The sequence below is a fragment of the Leptodactylus fuscus genome, chromosome 3, assembly GCF_031893055.1.
Source record: "Leptodactylus fuscus isolate aLepFus1 chromosome 3, aLepFus1.hap2, whole genome shotgun sequence".
In the NCBI taxonomy this organism is placed as follows: domain Eukaryota; kingdom Metazoa; phylum Chordata; class Amphibia; order Anura; family Leptodactylidae; genus Leptodactylus; species Leptodactylus fuscus.
Genome location: NC_134267.1, coordinates 94,574,310 through 94,594,655, shown reverse-complemented (window position 1 = coordinate 94,594,655; position 20,346 = coordinate 94,574,310). Strand labels below are relative to the sequence as shown.

At 42.6% G+C, this 20,346-nt stretch overlaps 1 pseudogene; it reads right to left on the bottom strand.

The window, feature by feature from the left end:
* Window positions 1-207: 207 nt before the first annotated feature.
* Window positions 208-20,346, bottom strand: part of LOC142196889 (protein leg1a-like) — a 40,007-nt pseudogene continuing 19,868 nt past the window's right edge.

Here is a 20,346-nt window from a genome sequence, read left to right as displayed (position 1 = left end):
CCTCGGGTATTGGCTGCGGCATTGTCATCAAGGTGGGATTAATAACATTGCAACAAATCAATTTATTCAGAGAGAAAGTCATTTCCAGCCATTAAGGCAAAGCACTTGTCCTATAGCAGTTTTATATTTAGCTTTCTGCGAAGTGAAGAGTCCAGCTTAGTCCAGCTATCACTTTGCCTTATATCAATCTTCTAATGACTCAGAAGACTAATTAATAGAGTTCTCATTTGTATTCTCAGCTAGATATGCTTTAACGAGGGTGGAATAAGCTAAGCAAGAGTAAAAAATTAGAAAATGAGTTGTGACAACTTTGTCTTAGGAGTGTCACTTAGGCTATATAACAAATATACTTCCCTTAATTTTGCCCCTTACATGCTGAATTTTTAAACATTTCTTTAGTGATCGTATTCATTGCTTGTGGAACCAATAGTGGGTCAGTGGCCATATTTCGAAGAAGATTTTGTCCTGCAATTCTTCCTTTTTCAGAACACATGGCTTTTTTCCATTGACTCAATAGTAAGCCACCTTTGGAATAAAAGGAGAAACAAATGAGTGACATTTACATACAGTATTTCATCCCACAAAATTTTTCATACATATTTTCTACTATGTTAATACAGTTAAAGAGACAGCCTTCTTGAAATTATGGTATCATATTCCTTGTCCCTATTCTGAAAATTTAAGCATAAAGGGATACGATGCAATCAGCATATATACACTGCATTCCAATTTATTATGCAAATTGGATTTAAGTGTCATAAATATTCCATTGTTTTGTTTTTCAATAACAATGGATGGTATTTTGTCTCAGAGCTCTTTGAATCACTGAAAACAATGTTAAACACCTGTAATAATTAGTTTGCCAGGTGAGCCCTATTAAAGGAAACATGCTTAAGAAGGAGGTTCCATATTATTAAGCAGCAGGCCACAGGTTTTAAGCAATAAGGGCAAGAAAAAAATATCTCTCTGCTGCCCGAAGAGCATCAAATAGTTCAATGCCTTGGACAATGTATGAAAACATTAGATAGTTCATGAAAATTTAAGCGTGATCATGATACTGTGAAGAGACTTGAGGCAAATTCAGACCACAGATGGGTTTGTGCAGATAAAGGCACACTGAAGAAGGTTTCTGCCAGACAAATTCATCATATAAAGAGAGAAGCTGCTAAAATACCATTACAAAGCAGCAAACAGATATTTGAAGCTGCTGCTGCCTTTGGAATTCCACAAACCTCAAGGTATAGGATCCTCCAGAGGCTTGCAGTTGTACATAAACCTACTATTCGGCCACCCCCAAACAGTGCTCACAAGAGTGGACCCTGCATACATGAAAACTACTTCTGAAACAGTCTTGTTTACTAATAAGTGCCGTGCAACCCTGAATGGAGTAGTGGATGGTTGGTGGATGGCCCAATAAGGCTATGACCTTTAAAGGGGCTCTATCAGCAAAATCATGCTGATAGAGCCCCACATATGCGTGCATAGCCTTTAAAAAGGTTATTCAGGCACCGTAAATGTTAAATTAAACTACCCCCCCCCCCCCGTTTTAAAATAATAACTTAAAAAAGAATGTTCTCTACTTACGGAACGTGCACCCTGGGCGGGCATTCAGGGTGCGCCGTCATCTTCTTCCAAACCTCTTCTTCATCTGACATCCTCCGGTCCCGTCCTCCTCCGGCGCTTGCTCGCGGACACTGATAAAAAAAAAAATAGCCCGGGTGCATGCGCAGTAGCCGTAGTAGAAGCCGCGTGCTACTGCGCATGCACCCGGGCTATTTTTTTTTATCAGTGTCCGCGAGCAAGCGCCGGAGGAGGACGGGACCCGAAGACGTCAGAGGAAGAAGAGGCGGAGAAGAAGAAGACGGCGCACCCTGAATGCCCGCCCAGGGTGCACGTTCGGTAAGTAGAGAACATTCTTTTTTAAGTTATTATTTTAAAACGGGGGGGTAGTTTAATTTAACTTTTACAGTGCCTGAATAGCCTTTTTAAAGGCTATGCACGCATATGTGGGGCTCTATCAGCATGATTTTGCTGATAGAGCCCCTTTAAGGTGTGGAAATGACCTCTGCACAGTATATAGAGATTCTGACTGATCATTTTCTTCCTGATAAAAAAGAAGAACTGTGTCTTCCATAGCAAATAATCTGCATGCATGCTGCTATAAGCATAAAAGGAGAGAAACTCATGGTGTGGCCACCATCCTCCCCTGACCTCAACCCTATTGAGAACCTTTGGAGTATCCTCAAGCAAAATATCTGAAGGCAAAGTTTAATTGATGCATGAATTTTGAAGGTGATTTAAAAGGGGGTCCCCATTTTAACATGTAACTTTGGCTGTTAAGATGTCTTTGATTGAAATAGCATTTCAGTTCAATAAATGTTACCTGTTAATGCTGAAAATTCAACAAATGACCATTTTCAACTCTTTACAACCTATGAAATATTTAGAAAGTTTGTTGTGCATAATAATTTGGAAAAGTGAATTTTGATTTTTTTAATTTATGAATAAAAACATTATCATTGGGTGTTTTGTTAAGTAAAATTGTATTAATACTCTAAAGGTTGAAGATTTGAATATTAGGCCGAAAAATCTGAAAAATGTCATTTGCATAATAATTTGGAACACAGTGTAGCGTCATGCTCTCTGCTGCTTTAAAGATAACATAAATCATGTGACATGCTTCAGATTGCCTTTAAACCAGAATTTCAATGATCCTGTAGTGTCATTTCATTGGTACACTTGCATTTACTAATCTGGTATTATTAGAACACTTTACAGATCATCTCATTTACAGTCCTATGAAAAAGTTTGGGCACCCCTATTAATCTTAATCATTTTTAGTTCTAAATATTTTGGTGTTTGCAGCAGCCATTTCAGTTTGATATATCTAATAACTGATGGACACAGTAATATTTCAGGATTGAAATGAGGTTTATTGTACTAACAGAAAATGTGCACTATGCAATAAACCAAAATTTGACCGGTGCAAAAGTATGGGCACCTCAACAGAAAAGTGACATTAATATTTAGTAGATCCTCCTTTTGCAAAGATAACAGCCTCTAGTCGCTTCCTGTAGCTTTTAATCAGTTCCTGGATCCTGGATGAAGGGATTTTGGACCATTCTTCTTTACAAAACAATTCAAGTTCAGTTAAGTTTGATGGTGGCCCCGAGCATGGACAGCCCGCTTCAAATCATCCGACAGATGTTCAATGATATTCAGGTCTGGGGACTGGGATGGCCATTCCAGAACATTGTAATTATTCCTCTGCATGAATGCCTGAGGATTTGGAGCGGTGTTTTGGATTATTGTCTTGCTGACATATCCATCTCCGGCGTAACTTCAACTTCGTCACTGATTCTTGAACATTATTCTCAAGAATCTGCTGATACTGAGTGGAATCCATGTGACCCTCAACTTTAACAAGATTCCCGGTGCCGGCATTGGCCACACAGCCCCAAAGCATGATGGAACCTCCACCAAATTTTACAGTGGGTAGCAAGTGTTTTTCTTGGAATGCTGTTTCTTTTTGGACGCCATGCATAACGCCTTTTTTATAACCAAACAACTCAATCTTTGTTTGCAAAATGAAGTTGGCTTCTCCAAATGTGCTTTTGCATACCTCAGGCGACTCTGTTTGTGGCGTACGTGCAGAAACGGCTTCTTTCTCATCACTCTCCCATACAGCTTATCCTTGTGCAAAGTGCGCTGTATTGCTGACTGATGCACAGTGACACCATCTGCAGCAAGATGATGCTGCAGCTCTTTGGAGGTGGTCTGTGGATTGTCCTTGACTGTTCTCACCATTCTTCTTCTCTGCCTTTCTGATATTTTTCTTGGCCTGCCACTTCTGGGCTTAACAAGAACTGTCCCTGTGGTCTTCCATTTCCTTACTATGTTCCTCACAGTGGAAACTGACAGGTTCAATATCTGAGACAACTTTTTGTATCCTTCCCCTGAACAACTATGTTGAACAATCTTTGTTTTCAGATCATTTGAGAGTTGTTTTAAGTAGCCCATGATGCCACTCTTCAGAGGAGATTCAAATAGGAGAACAACTTGCAATTGGCCACCTTAAATACCTTTTCTCATGATTGGATAGATCTGGCTATGAAGTTCAAAGCTCAGTGAGGTTACAAAAACAATTTTGTGCTTCAGTAAGTCAGTAAAAAGTAGTTAGGAGTATTCAAATCAATAAAATGATAAGGGTGCCCATACTTTTACACCGGTCAAATTTTGGTTTAATGCATATTGCACATTTTCTGTTAGTACAATAAACCTCATTTCAACCCTGAAATATTACTGTGTCCATCAGTTATTAGATATATCAAACTGAAATGGCTGCTGCAAACACCAAAATATTTAGAACTAAAAATGATTAAGATTAATAGGGGTGCCCAAACTTTTTCATAGGACTGTATAGGGGACTTCTGTATGCGACTTATAAATAATTTTTTAAACAATTTGAATGATCATCGCATAGTTAAAAAAGTTGTAGTAAGGATACAAAAATAAGTATTTTAACCCCATCCCGACATCCGCTGTAATAGTACGGCGGATGCCGGGTGTTTAACTATGTCGGCCGCCTGTTAACCGGGCAGCCGCCATAGCCGCCTGTGTCTGAATGGGTTTGAAAAATGACTGCAGGTTTCCGTCTCCTGCCCAGTTTTGGAGACCCGGGGCGCAGATGTGAACGAGCCCTTATGAGGTTTGGAAGGAGGTGGGGGGAGTCAAAAATGAAAATCAGTAAATGCCGTCGGCGGGAAGGGGTTAAAGGGTAGCAGAAAAGGGTAAAAATACATGGGAAAGCCGTTTCCGTAGATATAATTAACACAATTAAAACTGCACCACTTTTGGAAATCGCAGTGTGTTCGCGCTGCGGATTTTAATGCAAAGTGGGCATGGGATTCGCATGAATCCCATCCACTTTGCTGTTACTGTAAAACGCAAAGTATCCGGCCCGTGGGGTCCTTTCCTTAATGGGGACTTTCGTCTGTCTTAGGCAGCAGGGAAGGGGTTGGGGGTGCTAGCGGTAACATTACACTCCTGCAGGTAGCAGCCTATTATAAAACAAAAAAAGCTATTGTACTTACCGACCTTGCTGCTGATCCCGCTGCCACCACCTCCTCTTGTCCCGGCAGTAAAACGTCTGCGTCTCAGTGCAGGCGGCGTGATGACGCCGCCTGCACCGAGATGCAGAGATCTAAACCAGCGCAGGAGAGTGGCGCCTCCTGTATTAGTTTAGGGGGAAAAAAGGCTGTCGCCTCACCTCGCCTCATTAGAGGTGCAGCGCTGCATATAAAGTATAAGTGTTAAATATATATGGCTTAAGTAGGTCAGTCACTGTCTTAGGTAGCCAGTGATTGTCTAAGCATTTTCTTATTTTGTCAGTGCTCCAGGAAGAAAAAACCCACAGGGCAACCACTAAGCATCAAAACTTTTTTTTTTTTTTTTTTTTTTACCAAATCTGGGCCCTTTGCCAATTCTCCATTCCCCTTGGACAACCCCTTTAATATATTTTGTTTAAATGTATTTGAATCGTGTACCGTGTTTTGTTGTAACTTGTTTGCATGACAAGAGGACATGGAGACTATACAATATCAGCGTTTACTGCTAATAAACTGGATGCAAATATTGTTCTGAGCTCAGCTACAACCAAGGTGCTACAAAAATATCATATCTAGAGATGAGCGAACACTAAAATGTTCGAGGTTCGAAATTCGATTCGAACAGCCGCTCACTGTTCGAGTGTTCGAATGGGTTTCGAACCCCATTATAGTCTATGGGGAACATAAACTCGTTAAGGGGGAAACCCAAATTCGTGTCTGGAGGGTCACCAAGTCCACTATGACACCCCAGGAAATGATACCAACACCCTGGAATGACACTGGGACAGCAGGGGAAGCATGTCTGGGGGCATAAAAGTCACTTTATTTCATGGAAATCCCTGTCAGTTTGCGATTTTCGCAAGCTAACTTTTCCCCATAGAAATGCATTGGCCAGTGCTGATTGGCCAGAGTACGGAACTCGACCAATCAGCGCTGGCTCTGCTGGAGGAGGCGGAGTCTAAGATAGCTCCACACCAGTCTCCATTCAGGTCCGACCTTAGACTCCGCCTCCTCCGGCAGAGCCAGCGCTGATTGGCCGAAGGCTGGCCAATGCATTCCTATGCGAATGCAGACTTAGCAGTGCTGAGTCAGTTTTGCTCAACTACACATCTGATGCACACTCGGCACTGCTACATCAGATGTAGCAATCTGATGTAGCAGAGCCGAGGGTGCACTAGAACCCCTGTGCAAACTCAGTTCACGCTAATAGAATGCATTGGCCAGCGCTGATTGGCCAATGCATTCTATTAGCCCGATGAAGTAGAGCTGAATGTGTGTGCTAAGCACACTCATTCAGCACTGCTTCATCACGCCAATACAATGCATTAGCCAGTGCTGATTGGCCAGAGTACGGAATTCGGCCAATCAGCGCTGGCCAATGCATTCTATTAGCCCGATGAAGTAGAGCTGAATGTGTGTGCTAAGCACACACATTCAGCACTGCTTCATCACGCCAATACAATGCATTAGCCAGTGCTGATTGGCCAGAGTACGGAATTCGGCCAATCAGCGCTGGCCAATGCATTCTATTAGCCCGATGAAGTAGAGCTGAATGTGTGTGCTAAGCACACACATTCAGCACTGCTTCATCACGCCAATACAATGCATTAGCCAGTGCTGATTGGCCAGAGTACGGAATTCGGCCAATCAGCGCTGGCTCTGCTGGAGGAGGCGGAGTCTAAGATCGCTCCACACCAGTCTCCATTCAGGTCCGACCTTAGACTCTGCCTCCTCCAGCAGAGCCAGCGCTGATTGGCCGAATTCCGTACTCTGGCCAATCAGCACTGGCTAATGCATTGTATTGGCGTGATGAAGCAGTGCTGAATGTGTGTGCTTAGCACACACATTCAGCTCTACTTCATCGGGCTAATAGAATGCATTGGCCAGCGCTGATTGGCCGAATTCCGTACTCTGGCCAATCAGCACTGGCTAATGCATTGTATTGGCGTGATGAAGCAGTGCTGAATGAGTGTGCTTAGCACACACATTCAGCTCTACTTCATCGGGCTAATAGAATGCATTGGCCAGCGCTGATTGGCCGAATTCCGTACTCTGGCCAATCAGCACTGGCTAATGCATTGTATTGGCGTGATGAAGCAGTGCTGAATGAGTGTGCTTAGCACACACATTCAGCTCTACTTCATCGGGCTAATAGAATGCATTGGCCAATCAGCGCTGGCCAATGCATTCTATTAGCGTGAACTGAGTTTGCACAGGGGTTCTAGTGCACCCTCGGCTCTGCTACATCAGATTGCTACATCTGATGTAGCAGTGCCGAGTGTGCATCAGATGTGTAGTTGAGCAAAACTGACTCAGCACTGCTAAGTCTGCATTCGCATAGGAATGCATTGGCCAGCCTTCGGCCAATCAGCGCTGGCTCTGCCGGAGGAGGCGGAGTCTAAGGTCGGACCTGAATGGAGACTGGTGTGGAGCGATCTTAGACTCCGCCTCCTCCAGCAGAGCCAGCGCTGATTGGCCGAATTCCATACTCTGGCCAATCAGCACTGGCTAATGCATTGTATTGGCGTGATGAAGCAGTGCTGAATGTGTGTGCTTAGCACACACATTCAGCTCTACTTCATCGGGCTAATAGAATGCATTGGCCAATCAGTGCTGGCCAATGCATTCTATTAGCGTGAACTGAGTTTGCACAGGGGTTCTAGTGCACCCTCGGCTCTGCTACATCAGATTGCTACATCTGATGTAGCAGTGCCGAGTGTGCATCAGATGTGTAGTTGAGCAAAACTGACTCAGCACTGCTAAGTCTGCATTCGCATAGGAATGCATTGGCCAGCCTTCGGCCAATCAGCGCTGGCTCTGCCGGAGGAGGCGGAGTCTAAGGTCGGACCTGAATGGAGACTGGTGTGGAGCGATCTTAGACTCCGCCTCCTCCAGCAGAGCCAGCGCTGATTGGTCGAGTTCCGTACTCTGGCCAATCAGCGCTGGCCAATGCATTCTATTAGCCCGATGAAGTAGAGCTGAATGTGTGTGCTTAGCACACACATTCAGCTCTACTTCATCAGGCTAATAGAATACATTGGCCAATCAGCGCTGGCCAATGCATTCTATTAGCTTGATGAAGCAGAGTGTGCACAAGGGTTCAAGCGCACCCTCGGCTCTGATGTAGCAGAGCTGAGGGTGCACAAGGGTTCAAGTGCACCCTCGGCTCTCCTACATCAGAGCCGAGGGTGCGCTTGAACCCTTGTGCAGCCTCGGCTCTGCTACATCAGAGCCGAGGGTGCGCTTGAACCCTTGTGCACACTCTGCTTCATCAAGCTAATAGAATGCATTGGCCAGCACTGATTGGCCAGAGTACGGAATTCGGCCAATCAGCGCTGGCCAATGCATCCCTATGGGAAAAAGTTTATCTCACAAAAATCACAATTACACACCCGATAGAGCCCCAAAAAGTTATTTTTAATAACATTCCCCCCTAAATAAAGGTTATCCCTAGCTATCCCTGCCTGTACAGCTATCCCTGTCTCATAGTCACAAAGTTCACATTCTCATATGACCCGGATTTGAAATCCACTATTCGTCTAAAATGGAGGTCACCTGATTTCGGCAGCCAATGACTTTTTCCAATTTTTTTCAATGCCCCCGGTGTCGTAGTTCCTGTCCCACCTCCCCTGCGCTGTTATTGGTGCAAAAAAGGCGCCAGGGAAGGTGGGAGGGGAATCGAATTTTGGCGCACTTTACCACGTGGTGTTCGATTCGATTCGAACATGGCGAACACCCTGATATCCGATCGAACATGTGTTCGATAGAACACTGTTCGCTCATCTCTAATCATATCCTTTGATGGCTTGTCGGTTGTCATTGAGAAAAGCCTTGTCCTTTTCTACAGGACATACTTAATAACATTCAGTTAATAGAACCTATGTAGTAACAACATTCATTACAATGCTGCTGTGAATTACAGAACTAATTGTATTAATCTTTTGCATAAAGTAAGCCATGGGAAGTTCTTCATTTGTTATATGATTTTGTTGTATTATCACCACATTTCACATCTGGATGCCCCATTATTTCACACCAGTTTACTTCTTTCAAAGAATGAGTTAATATACCGAGCACGTTCTGAACACATTCTTTCATGTGCACCTTGATGCATACTGAAGGAAATGAGACCTGCATGGAAATGTTCCGAGAATAATTCTGGCATAAAGTTTCCAGTTTACACAAGCATATTTGACTAAATCAATTCTGAAAATTACATTTGAAGTGAAGGCATTCAATTATTCATCTTGTAATATTAAGTCAGCAAACTCTACATTCAATTATCCATCAAAGTACATAAAGTTTGGCAAGCATTATTGCCATATAAAATGTAAATAGTACATCTTCCTTAAGAGTACATATGACAGCTAAATTTAATCAGACTTACAATGGTATGTTTTAAGTTAAAAGTCTGTTGTTGTTGGGCAATACAGAGGAAATGTGAAATTTGATCTATATTCGTGAGGTTTGGTGCTTCGGTGTGGTCTGAGAAGACCCCAGTATAATAAACGGAGGTCCAGGGAAAGTGATTAAAAATAACAAACACTTATACTCACTTTGCCTCACCTTTCCTGGGCATCTTTGTTCCATCTGTATCTCTTCGGCATCATCTTCTGTCCTCTTCTGCCTGCGACTAAGGAGATGCACCCCAGATTTCACTGCTGAGGCCTGTGATTGGGCCTCAACGGTCACCTGGGGTGCGCTAATGTAGTTATGCCATAGGCCGTAAGAGTCCCGGAGAGGGTGCCGAGGACTGTCAGAAGCCCAGGAGAGGTGAGTATAAGTATTTCTTATGTTTTGTCACCTCCCCTGGCTAAACATCTATTTGAAAAGGGCCTGATGACTGGCCGGGCCACATTCCATTAACAATATGTATAGCAGGCTTTCCCTGACCATCATCATTGTATCCCTGGTTCCAAGCGATAAAGGTTATAACTGCATTGCTTATTATTCTTATTTTGTCTGAAGTGTACAGTACAATATTTAAAGGGAAAGGAAGGTCAAAATGATCTAATAAGTCACGTCTGCAATCTTGGATCATCATCATTAATCTCAAGATCAAAAGGGCATTATAGACAACTTAGTTTGTTTCAATTTATATATTCAATTTATTTATTGAATATCAGACAACATTGACAGAAAACTGGCATTGATATTAATGGACTCCACACAACTGTGTGTGCGTCAACGGACCGAGATTAATTGAGATGGTCGGACTATAGATGACATTTGTGTGCCACCTGTTCTGAGGTCAGAGAGCATGGGCCATCAAACTGAAAGGAATAGTTCCTCTCCTGGGTTTTGCTCCCTGCTCAGGACTGTGAAAATACATGGTTGTGTGTATGAGGACATAGAATTTTAAGTGCATGAGGCCTTAAAGGGGCTCTATCATTGGGAAAAGTTATTTTTAGCTAAGCACATACTTGCATAGCCTTTAGAAAGGCTATTCCACACCTACCTTTTATATGTAAATTGCCTCAGTAGTTTTTTAATAATTCCGTTTTTTTCATTCATATGCTAATTAGCCTCCTCTGTGCACCCCGGAAGTGTCTGTGTACACCCTCTGCTATTCTCTATGTGTATAAGAACAGGGAGACTGCTGATGATGATTACTCATCTCCCTGCTCTCACACACATAGAGAATAGCAGAGGGTGCTCACAGTCTCTCCCTCTCACAGTTTCTCCCTATTACCCTTGTTGATGTGGTGTTAGGCCAGTAACTTTTTTTGTTCTGGTTGATGGAGTGAGTTTAGTGTTTTTGGTTAGGGCAAGCCAGAGACAGGTTGTTCTCTATTTTTTCTCCTCTAAATTAGTGTGAAATTGCTGCTATGTTAGTGGTCCGTGGAGATGCAATTGCGCACTCACAATTCATCCATTGACATTTTTTTTTTAATAATAACAGTGAAGTTTTATTAAAGTACTGTATTAGTGCTTCCCAATTGCAGTTTTTCTGCAGTCTGTGAATTTTTTAGCCATAAAAATGCTGCAAAGTAAGACTGCCTTCAAAACCAAAGTGTTAAATATTTGTCAATTAACAAAATTAAAAGGGTTTTCCAGGAAAAAATATTTTTTAATAAAAAAAGGTCTGTTAGTGATATTAATGGGTTAATAAATGTACCCATATACCTTTAGCAGTGTTTTGAGTGATTTCTAGCCGTCTCTGGAAGATCCTGATATGTTCTGCATTTGTTTATAAGGTTCAGCTTCCTACTATGTAACTTCCACACTAGCTCCCTCTCACCATACTCCCTCTTTCCTCTCTCCCTCACCCCCATACACCCCCTCCATGGCTTTCTAACTATCCCGCCCACTACTAGCCCTTCCCAAACCCTGACCACATTGTACTTACGTCTCTTCCTTCCAGGCTTACTCCTGTGGGACGGACCAGCCTTCTTTTCTGATTCTGCAGGCACTTGCAATTATCCCAACGCTGCTCTAACGATCCTCTACTGCGCAGGTATGGGATCTGTAAGCCTATGCAGTAGAGGTGGCTTATCAGCTGCAGAGCAGCGCTGGAACTATAGCGCACGCCGGCAGTCAGAAAAGAGGGAGAAGCCGTCCTGCAGGAGGAAACCTGGAAGGAAGAGAGTTAAGTATGTCCCTGGAGCAGTCATGAGATATGGATAAATATACATTTTTGATAAATTATGTTATTTAGAAAATGGGGAGGGTGTTTTAGATTAATGTAGCAATTAGATTTTATACCAGACAACCCCTTTAAGTCAATCAACAAAAGAGAAATCTAAATCTAATCATTATGTAGTGGCCACTCTTTGGTGGAGGAGTCCGGGAAGTGGTGATATGAGCCCTAACTGAGACCGGAGGATTGTACAAGTTGGTTGGAGCAACCTCTTCCCCAATGAGTTCTTTCAAAAACGATGTACAAGCATATTTGGGATTCATGCTATTTTGAAGGTAAAGGGTAGACGTGACAAATATTAATTTCATCTAGATTTTTCTTTAATTTTGTCACCTAATTGTATTAATTGGCAAATAAACTAAACTGTTTTTGAAAGCATTCTTACTTTGCAGCATTTTCCACACCACACCAGTTGCAGTATATGCTTGATTTCTAATGTCTAAATACAACATCTATCAAATATACAGGATATGCGGCCCTTGCTTTGCTGAACCCACCACATAGCTCATTTATTCACCACAGGATATGAAAACATAATCAGATACATGCAAGCAGAAATGGTTACCATTGTATTAAATGCTCCTATACATGCTTCTGTGTGCAAGTTGTTTCTTTACTAGATAATAAGAATTAGAATTATATACACAATAAAATTGGAAAGGCTAAGGAAACAGGCTGCCTTAGGTTAGTGCAAGCTGGTCAAAAAAATCAATCAAAACCAAGATAATAAATCTTGATACACAAATGCATTTGCTTAAAAAAAAAAAGTTAGTTATAAACCTCCATAATAGTACGGCAGATGTCAGTTGTTTAAATATGGCGGCCACCATTGCAGCCGGGTCTCTGCTGTTTTATATAGCAGAGACCAGGAGCTAATGCCCGCGCTCACTGCATTAACCCCTCTCGCACTGCTGTCAAAGCTGACCGAGACTCCATTTTACTGGCGGTGGCACTTGGAGCAAGCCCTGGTTACTATGAAGGCTCCCAGGCTTGTCTTTAGTATCTTTCTATTGCAGGTTGCTCTATGCAGCCAGCAATAGAAATGCCGTTTTTTTTGCAATGCATTAGCATTAGAGATGAGCGAGTAGTATTCGATCGAGTAGGTATTCGATCGAATACTACGGTATTCGAAATACTCGTACTCAGTCGAGTACCACTCGCTATTCGAATGGAAAAATTCAATGCAGAACCAGCATTGATTGACCGAATGCTATACAGTCGGCCAATCAATGCTGGTTCTTCTCCTACCTTTAGAAGTCTTCTCCGTGCAGCTTCCCCGCGGCGTCTTCCGGCTCTGAATTCCCGCTCGTAGTGCGGACATGCGCAGTCGGCTCTGCCCAGGCCCGATGCCTGGTAGAGTGAATTCAGAGCCGGAAGATGCCGCGGGGACGCTGCACGGAGAAGACTTCTCGGAGGATCCAGCCTGACCCTCACTCGTGGACTTGGTAAGTATAATTTGATCAAACGTTGCCTACCCCTGAAACGAACATTTTCCCCCCATAGACTATAATAGGGATTGATATTCGATTCGAGTAGTCGAGTATTGAAGGGCTACTCGAAACGAATATCGAATCTCGAACATTTTACTGTTCACTCATCTCTAATTAGCATTAGAACCCCCTGGGTTCAAGACACATAGGGGGTCTAATAAATGCAATAAATAAATAAACAAATATTTCGATCGAATACCATGCAGTAAACGCAGTAAAAATTCATATCCCCTCCCACCTTCCCTGGCGCTTTTTTTGCACCAATAACTGTGCCGGGGAGGTGAGACAGGAAGCAGGAAAACGTAGGCATCGAAAAAAAATAGGAAAAAGTCATTGGCTGGCTAAATCAGGTGACCTCGGATTTATAAGAATAGTGGCAGCCATATTCGTGTCAGATGCGGTTTGGTGAGAAAGGGAGAGACATCGTAGTGAGGGTCAGATAGCGATTAGCTTCTGCTAGGCAGGAAAGATGAAAACAAACAGCTCTTTTCAGAGCTACACTGCAGGAAGAGTGTATATACTCAACCGCATATACACTCAACCTGCCAAAATTTCACAAAAGAACTTTTTAGGGCTCAAATTCATTACAAGTGGTATACATTCTAACTGTCCCATAGGGGTGAGAAGAAAGCTTATTACTGTCATCACCTGTACACATCTGAAAATGTGTCAGCATATCACAAAGGGACGGGGACGAGGATGGGGACGTGGAAATCCAGCTATGGATCCAGGCCGCAGTCAAGCTTGGCTACGGATTCAATGGCTACTGGAGAGGGGCAGCCAGCAGTGCCCTCATCCACAACGTCAAACAGGGTGCAGGGTTCCCTGCTGATGAGGCCTTTGCACCAGGAACTGATGTTACGGTGGATAGCGGATATTACTTCCAGCGACATTTGCACCAGCCAGTCAGCCACTACCTCCAGCCGTGTAGTAACACAACAGTCGGCCTCTCCTGGTGATGTAGTGGCTGTGGACCCGTAACCAGCATGTCCCGTCCTCAGTGCTAATGACGAGACACAGTTCCATGTTTCTGTGCCAGCTCACAAGTTCCTCGTCCTCATCCTCTCCAACACCACCACCATCACCATTAAAAACTAATTAAAATAACCCCATTAAGGCTCACCCCAAGGGCCAAAAACTAAAACTCTGCTGGTTAAAGGCTCAATTCACCCAAAGGGCCTAAAACACTGCTGGTGCAAGGCTCAACTCACCCCAAGGGCCAAAAACAAACATAAAGACCTCATATGGCTCTGAGAGAGGAAAAGTAAAAATGGTTATGGAGTTTGGAAAGGGGGGATAAAAAACGAAAATGAAAAAATTCCTCCGGCAGGAAGGGGTTACATTTATGGGAAGCCTTGTCTTTTCTGTTCTTCAGCCAGGGGAAGAAGAACAACAACAATGGGTCATGGAACAGCATGTACTAGTGTTTTTTGCCGTTCAAACTTTTTTTTTTACATATGCAGAAGAAAAATTGAACTATAGCTCAAGTACGAGACCTCTCTGATTTTACTGAATTTGCTGAAAAGTGTTTTATCTTCCTAATTTTATCTCTGCTAGACACCACCTAGTCATAGCTAGTCTATAAATTGTGTACAAAGTACATACCTGTAATTGTGTTGGTTTGGCGAATAGCGTGTAATATAGCCAGAACCCTATGGTGGCAAAAATTTCTGAAAATAATTTGTGCTCTGAAAATCTGTTGGGAAATGAGTAGCTGCAATGAAATCAACAGTTGTTGCCCAGTCCTGTGCAAAGCTTCTTTCAGGTCCCGAGAAGTATTGCAGCCTGTACAGACATAGGAATAATAAGTCAGAATGTATGGACTTTAACTGCAATTATTGATATATGAACATTATAAAGGAATTCTCAGGTCCGAAATGCCTTACAAACCAAACATAGTGTGATGTAGGGCCATCAATAGAACTATAAACTACCATATGTCCACAAAGCAGATGAAACAATGCAGAGTTAATCACCTTTTTATGGATATGTAAACTAGCCCAGGGGCAGGCCCGGTTTACATGATTTGCTTACTATCACAAATGCTCCTGCACTCCTCTGGCATTAGCCCCTTTAGCCATTATTTTAAACCTATGCGTCTTTGTAGTCATAGCTGCCAACCAGGCCCATCCCCAGTGCACCTTCTGGCTGTTTTGTATATCCATAAAAGATTATTATTTCTGCATTGCTTCATTCTTTTAGGCCAAAAAGTTATGTATCTCCTATTAAAGGGGTTTTCTGGGCAAAAAAATATATAGTTTTACATATTTATAGTTTTGGGTTTCTCTGTGAGCTCCTGGCATCTTCTGTATTTGATTACATAGGCATCATCCTGTTCAGTGTTTTTCTGCAACTACCATCATGCCTTGGGCTTCACTCAGAGTTACACCACCTACTTCTCTCATTCTCTCCCCCTCCCTTTCTCATTCACACCCCCCTCCCTGTTCCCCTAACTAGCCCGCTCACTACTCATCTTTTCTAACTAACTTAACCCTCTGACCCTATCAAACTTACCAGTGTTCCAGTCCGGACCTTCTGGGCTCTATTGCGCAGGTGTGAGAAAGTAGCAGATGTCAAGAAGAGGATATAGAGGTGGCGTGAAGAAGTGACGTCCTATGCTCAGAAGATCTGGACCGGAAGGCAGGTAAGTATGATGGGGTGAAGGGGGTGGCTTAGTATAGTTGATGTTCTGTTTCCCCTTCTGGAAATGGAATGTCACTGGAAAATCATAAAATGTGCCTGGGGCAGTTACATGACTGCCCTGGCAATCTAGGTAAATAAAGATTTTTGGTACACTAAGTAATTTTGAAAGTATATGGTGGTGGGGGGGAAATGGGTGACTGGGGAGGTTATCTTAAATTAGCAATATCAATTTATCCCAGACAACTCTTTCATTCATGGCATCTACATCGCACTATTAATGATTTGAGGGCCATTTGGAACTTTACAGAGTCCCTTTGATGGTTTCTAAAATGATTAAGAAAATATATGTTATAATGCTCAAGGTAACATGATAGTGGACATTTAGCAGAACCAGACTAATTACTGTGACTAAAAACAAAACAAAACAATATATATATATATATATATATATATATATATATATATATATATATATATACAGTTTTGCATTAGTTTTGAGAAATCTCCACAAACTTTTTTTTCTTTTCTTCACTTCTAAAATGATGAGCAAGACCAACAAAATACCTATGAAAACTTTTTTTTTTTTTAATTGCATGGCTGGTATTTATTGTCTATGTTGCAGTTTTGCTTTTCAGAAACTGTACCTGCTTGAGCAGCGTGGAAGTGCAACATTAACAGACTTAACATGGGCTCTCCACATATAGGATAGGATATTATCTTCTTCTTTGGATACATTAGATGATAATGTCCTTATTACCTGTATTAAAATGTAACAAAACATTCATTTAGGAAATACTTAAAATACTTATGATGTAGGAAAGGTTTGAAAACTGACCACTAGGATTCCATCCCCTGTCCAGTTTCTCGGGGCAGAAGACGGCAACCCACTGGATTGGATAAAGCGAAGACCGGACGAAGATGTGAACCTTCCCTTACCTCAAAAAACCTTTTCCATTAATCCATGGCTTTAGTGGAAGTTGAGCGACACTCTTCAATACTGCAGCAAAAATCAGATCAAAATTCTTCCGGGTAAGATATGACAATGCCGAAACGAAATCCTTCAAAAAAATCCAGCATCGGCAGCTGCAAGAAATGGGATAACAGCCAAGTAGTAATTCATACCTACAAAATAGTTAAACATATGATTTATTAGAATCATGTACAAAAGGGAGAAAAACAGTGTTCAATATTACTGTCTTTCAGGCAAAGTTACATACAGATATCACTTTGTTATAATTAGGGTTGAGAGACCGGGATCGGAAAAGATCGGATCCTGATCGGCAATCGAGTAAATTTCACGATCATGATTGGGTTCCAATCCCACCTAAAAAAGATTGGGAATGGAATTACGATCCCGATCACTCAACCCACTTACCTGCACAGAACCACTGCCGCTCCCCGGCGCTCTGGGCCATTGCTCTCTCCTCTCTCTCTTCGCAGAGCGGTGTGTGCGCCCCGCCACCCTAGGCTAGTGTTACTGCTGGGAGTAGGTGGAGCTTGTTGTGGCTTAGGAGAGTGTGGGCAGGTACAGGGAGGGGAGATATGAGTGATGCACTCACGTGTCCCCATCCTGTACCCGCCCACACTCTCCATAGCCACAACAAGCCCTGCCTTCTCCCAGCATCAGTCACACCAGCCTAGGGAGGTGGGGGCGCCCGGAGCTCTGCGGAGCGGCGTACACACCGGCAGAGGAGGCAGCAGCGGATCTGTGCAGGTAAGTGGGGGGGACTAAGTTGTCGGCAGATTTTTTAATCACTACACAGCATGGAGTCCAAAAATTGAAGCCTTCAATTTTTGGACTCCACGTTGTGTAGTGAACGGGATCGTTTTTAAAATAAAAATAAAAAAAATCCCATTGACTTACAGTAGGATCGGAATTGGGATCGGGTTCAAATGGAAAATGATCAGAAATCGGATTTTAAAATTGATCCTGTAATCTCAAGATTTCCCTAGCTATAATATAATGTTTGTTTTTTTATTTTAAGCACGGTAACTCAATATTGGTTAGAAAGTTACCAAGATAGGTAGATAGATAGCCAGATAGATAAATAGATAGATAGACAGTGTAAATACGGGACCTTTAGAGTGGGCTGGTTGCTAGGTCAATCAGACGGAGGCAAGGATGTAAGCTCAAAGCAGTAGCTTTATTGGAAACAGCTCACACAGTCCTAAGTATGTAAATCAAAATAGCTTTCTTCAGCATAAGGATAACACAAAGTAGCTTTCTTTAGCAAGGTACAAAATCAAATAACAAAACAGTCCTTACTTCAGGATACAAAGCAGGTAAGTCTTCAAAGTTTGCTCACCAACACACAAGGTGATTTTTTTAGGGCTTTTTCCTCCAGACACACAGGGCAGTGTGTACAACAGGTTTTCTCCTACAAGAGACAACCACACCCACTTCCACTACTAGTGGTTGTAGAACTAGTGGTTCTACAACCACTCCTAAATCCTGGAGCCATACTCCAGCCAGTCACCACATGGATACCAGCCACCTCAGCAGAAGGTACCTGCCATCTACAACTTTACCGTCTGCCTGTCTAGATAGATAGATAGAATGATAGATAGATATATAGATAGATAGATAGATAGATAGATAGATAGATAGATAGATAGATAGGAGATAGGGTTGAGCGGATCTTGAGATTTCAGGATCGTTTTTAAAATCTGATTTCCGATCATTTTCCATCTGAGCCCGATCTTGATCCAAATTCCGATCCCAATGCAAATAAATGGGATTTTTTAATGATCGAAGATCGGATTTTAAAAACGATCCTCATCATTACACGCTTCAATTTTTGGACTCCATGCTGTGTAGTGATTAAAAAATCCCCCGGCTACTTAGTCCCCTTCACTTACCTGCACAGAAGCGCTGCCGCTCCCCATTCTTCTCGCTCCACTTCTCTCTAATTCACAGGCCTTCAGAGTGCCGTGCACGCCCCCCGTGTGTTTTTTAAAAGGCGGGGCTTGTTGTGGCTTAGGAGAGTGTAGGTGGGTACAGGGCGGGGAGACGTGAGTGCATTTATTTAAATGGACATCGGCTGCGTTCTTTTACTGTCCATGGGTGTCCTTAAGTGTCCGTTCACAAAGATGTCCGATTTTTCAAGCAGGCCATAGCTTCTTCCACGCCGAGTTCAGTTTCCGTCTTGACACTTCTTAACAAGCAAGGTCAATCATGTTAAGGCATGAAACAATGTTAAAATGATCCTTCCAAAACTCGCGCAATGTCAAATTGGTATTTTCTGTCACATGAAAACATTGGCGGAATAAATGCTTTGTGTACAGTTTCTTGAAATTGGATATAACCTGCTGATCCATTGGTTGCAAGATTGAAGTCGTGTTGGGTGGGAGAAATACTACCTTGATAAATTGAAACTCTTCAAGGATATCATCTTGAAGAGCGGGCGGGTGGCCTGGAGCATTGTCGAGGAGCAGTAAGGCACGTAGGGGGAGATTATTACTCAACAGATACTGCTTGACTGTAGGACCAAAAGCGAGATTTACCCAGTCGACAAAAAACTGCCTCATTACCCATGCCCTTGCATTGGAGCGCCACATAACATGCAGTTTTTCCTTCAAGATCTTGTGGGTCTTGAACGCTCGAGGATTCTCTAAATGGTAAACGAGCAGCAGCTTCACTTTGCAGTCACCAGACGCATTTGCATACCATGCAAGGGTTAGACGGTCCTTTATGGGCTTATGTCCTGGCATGTGTTTTTCCTCGGCTGTGATGTAAGTCCTACGGGGCATTTTTTTCCAGAATAGTTTCATTACAGTTAAATATTTGCTGCAAGACGTCAGCCTTCTTCTTCCACTAGCTTAGCAAAATGAGTTATGAATAGAGATGAGCGAACAGTAAAATGTTCAAGGTTCGATATTCGTTTCGAGTAGCCCCTCAATATTCGACTACTCGAATCGAATATCGAACCCTATTATAGTCTATGGGGGGAAATGCTCGTTTCAGGGGTACGCAAAATTCGATAAAATCATACTTACCAAGTCCACGAGTGACGGTCGGGCTGGATTCTGCTTGAAGTCTTCTCCCAGCGCAGGGTCCCCGCATTTTCTTCCGGGTGGAATTCACTCATTCCACCCGGAAGAAGACGCGGGGACGCAGCGCGGAGAAGACTTCGGAAAGGTAAGAGAAGAACCAGCGTTCTTTGGCAGAATGTATGTTCTGTGGAAAAATATGGTGCCTCACAGTGGAAGTTCCATAATACAGCCTTTTGTGTGTCTCCATACACAGAAATTTGTAAGGTATAATTGCTGTTCATAGTCTATGAAATATACTTCGAAGCTCATATGTCAGTCATCTATACTACATAAGCTGTCAAGATACTGAAGTCATAATATTAATAAATATCATAAGAGAGAATAAGAAAAAGACATAGTAAGATCCATAAACAGCGCTTAGCATGTTGTTTCTTTGGAGCGGATCATATTTTTAAAGACTATTCTATGAAAA